The following is a 3,096-nucleotide window of genomic DNA, read 5'->3' on the forward strand; positions in this document are numbered from 1 at the left end:
CCCCATTATAATTTCCCCCGTTTCTGACTGGAAGGGACATACATTTGTCTTTTCTTGTGCTATGGCAAGCAAGGCTTCTTGACTTTTCTACCTTGGAAAGCTGAGTTGAGTGAAGGGGAAAAGAAACGGCTTTGCAGCATTGCATACTTTGAGTGCGGATTGCATTGAGGAGCTTCGCATTTTGAGAGTGAGAAATGCCTACGCCGCTATGAAGGCACTTGCCCTGCAAGGAATCAGGCAGCACGGCCAGCTCGCAAGCGCAGAAAGTCACAATGCATAGTTTGCACAAATACACCACGTGCCAGGTAGGAGTCGAACCTACAATCTTCTGATCCGTAGTCAGACACGTTATCCGTTGCGCCACTGGCCCCAAAGGTATATTTGCACTTGCAGCTCACAGTCTGCACAGCTGCGGTGTTTGCAGCTCCACGGGTGGGAATGGTCATAGTCGCTTGGTGATCAATCAGCAAAGAGAATCACCTTCACTGCTTCCCTTCCATGCTTGAGCTTGAACAGTGGTGAAGTACACGAGCATGCAAAGCAAGGTTATCCTTAGGTTTCTGCCGCAATTCCAGCTCAAAGGTGCAGCTGTCATTTTGGAGTAAGCAGCAATTAGCCGAAGCCAGTGCTCTTAACTTGACAGGTTGCTTTGAAGGAACATGTTGTCACCAATACGCAGAATGTCTCCTTTGCTCTCTGAAAACACCCTGCACACAGCTGTTTCACATGTGCAGCTGCTTCTGTGCGCCAGCAGACCGTTGCTTTTTCTTTCCAAAAAGAGACTTTTTTGATAAAATTTGCAAACATAGATTACATAACAGTTCAAATTTGACATGACATCAAGTGCAATACAGATCAGTTTCTCTCATTACACTACAAGAGGTGCCTCACTGTACTTGCCAGCATTTCACGTGCAACATTGTGCGGTGCATACAGCCCGAGGACTTTTACATAGTTCCAGCCCGTGGGCAGTTCCTTGCAGCAGCTTTTTTGTTCTCCAAAAATATACTTCATTCATAAAGGTCTGTAAAAAATACTTGAAAAAACAGTTCAAAGTTGACATTCCAGAAAGTGCAAAAGAAATCCGTTTCCTTCAATACAGAACGTGAGAACCCTTCCATTCCATTTTATAAGCAATGTACATTTGCAAAACACAGCAAAAATAGTGTTCGTGCATACAGCCCGAGGGGGTTTTACACGGGTGCCAGTCACTCGGTAAACTATGGCGGGAGGACCCCCTTACACAGTGGTCTTTCTCCATGGAGCCTTTGGGGCGGCCGGCCCAAGCTTTAGTGCATCCCACAGCACGTAGTCCTGGACCTCGGAACGTGCCAGTGTGCGACACTCGGTCATGGACAACTCGTTTTGCTGGAAGAACAGCAAGTTTCAGGCAGACCAAAGAGTGTCTTTCACTGAGTTGATGACCCACCAGCTGCAGTTGATGTTTATCTCAGTGTGTGTCCCTGGGAACAGACTGTAGAGCACAGAATCCTGTGTTACAGAGCTACTCAGGATGAACTTCGACAAAAACCACTGCATCTCTTTCCATACCTACTTTGCAAAGGCATATTCCAGAAGGAGGTGGGCAACAATCTCTTCCCCACCACAGCCACCTCGAGAGCAGTGTGCAGAGGTGGTGAGATTCCAGTTGTGCAGGAAGGGGAGGAGAGGGGTCTTCTCACCACCAGCCAAGCTACGTCTTGGTGCTTATTTGAAAGTTCTGGTGATGAGGCATTCTGCCAAATCATTTTGGCAGTCTGCTCGGTGAACCATCCAACAGGATCTACCATCTCCTTCTCCCGCAGGGCCTTGAGGACATTCTGTGCAGACCACTGCCTGATGGATTGGTGGTCAAAGTTGTTTTCCCGCAGAAACTTTCCCACGAAGGATAGGTTGTACAGCACGATTCAACTGGATGGAGTGTTCCACGGCAATGTGACTAGACCCATGCTTTGCAACATCGGGGACAGATAGAACATCAGCACTTAGTGACACTTGGTGTTTGGATAATGGGCTCTATGGACAGCTTGATGCAGTTGCACACAAAGGTGGCTATCAGGATGAGGGCAAGGGTGAGGGTACATTTTTCCCTCTTTATCCAGAGGGGAGATCAAAGACAAGGACAAAAGACAGTAAGGGGAATAAGAAAAGTGATAGGCAGAGAAATCAAGGGCCAAAATCAAACAGGGCCACAGTGAGAAATAGTGGGAAGGGGACAAGTAATGTTAAAAATACAAGCCTTAAGGCTTTGTGCCTTAATGCGTGGAGCATTCGTAATAAAGTGGATGAATTAATGGCGCAAATAGATGTAAACGGGTATGATATAGTCGGGATTAAAGAGACATGGCTGCAAGGTGACCAGGGATGGGAAATGAACATCCAGCGATATTCAGTATTTAGGAAGGACAGACAAAAAGCAAAAGGCGGTGGAGTTGCATTGCTAGTTAAAGAGGAAATTAACAAAATGAGGAGGAAGGATATTAGCGCTGACGATGTGGAATCTGTATGGGTAGAGCTGAGAAATACTAAGGGGCAAAAAATGTGAGTGGGGGTTGTATAGAGATCCCAAAACTGTAGTGGTAATGTTGGGAATGGCATTAAACAGGAAATTAGAGCCGCATGTGATATAGGAACATCTGTAATTATGGGTGATTTTAATCTGCATATAGATTGGGCAAATCAAATTAGTCACAATACCGTAGAGGAGGAATTCTTGGTGTGTATACGGGATGGTTTTCTGGATCAATACGTTGAGGAACCAACTAGAGAACAGGCCATCTTAGACTGGGTATTGTGTAATGAGAGAGGAATAATTGACAATCTAGTGGTGTGAGACCCCTTGGGGATGAGCGACCATAATATGATAGAATTCTTCATCAAGTTGGAGAGTGACGTATTTGATTCTGAGACTAGGGTTCTGAATCTTAATAAAGGAGACCTCGAAGGTATGAAGTGCGAGTTGGCTATGACGGATTGGGAAACGTAACTTAAAGGGATGACAGTGGATAGGCAATGGCAAACATTTAAAGAGCGCATGGATGAACTGCAACAATTGTTTATCCCTTTCTGGCGCAAAAGTAAAACGGGAAAGGTAGC

The 3,096-nt window shown here is 45.7% G+C and overlaps 1 non-coding gene across 1 annotated transcript; it reads right to left on the reverse strand.

Moving 5' to 3' along the window:
* Nucleotides 1–297: 297 nt before the first annotated feature.
* On the reverse strand, nucleotides 298–370 carry trnar-acg (transfer RNA arginine (anticodon ACG)). The gene has a single exon. It is a non-coding gene; the product is annotated as a tRNA-Arg (tRNA).
* Between the last annotated feature and the right edge of the window lie 2,726 nt (nucleotides 371–3,096).

Source organism: Heterodontus francisci, chromosome 5 (genome assembly GCF_036365525.1).
Source record: "Heterodontus francisci isolate sHetFra1 chromosome 5, sHetFra1.hap1, whole genome shotgun sequence".
In the NCBI taxonomy this organism is placed as follows: domain Eukaryota; kingdom Metazoa; phylum Chordata; class Chondrichthyes; order Heterodontiformes; family Heterodontidae; genus Heterodontus; species Heterodontus francisci.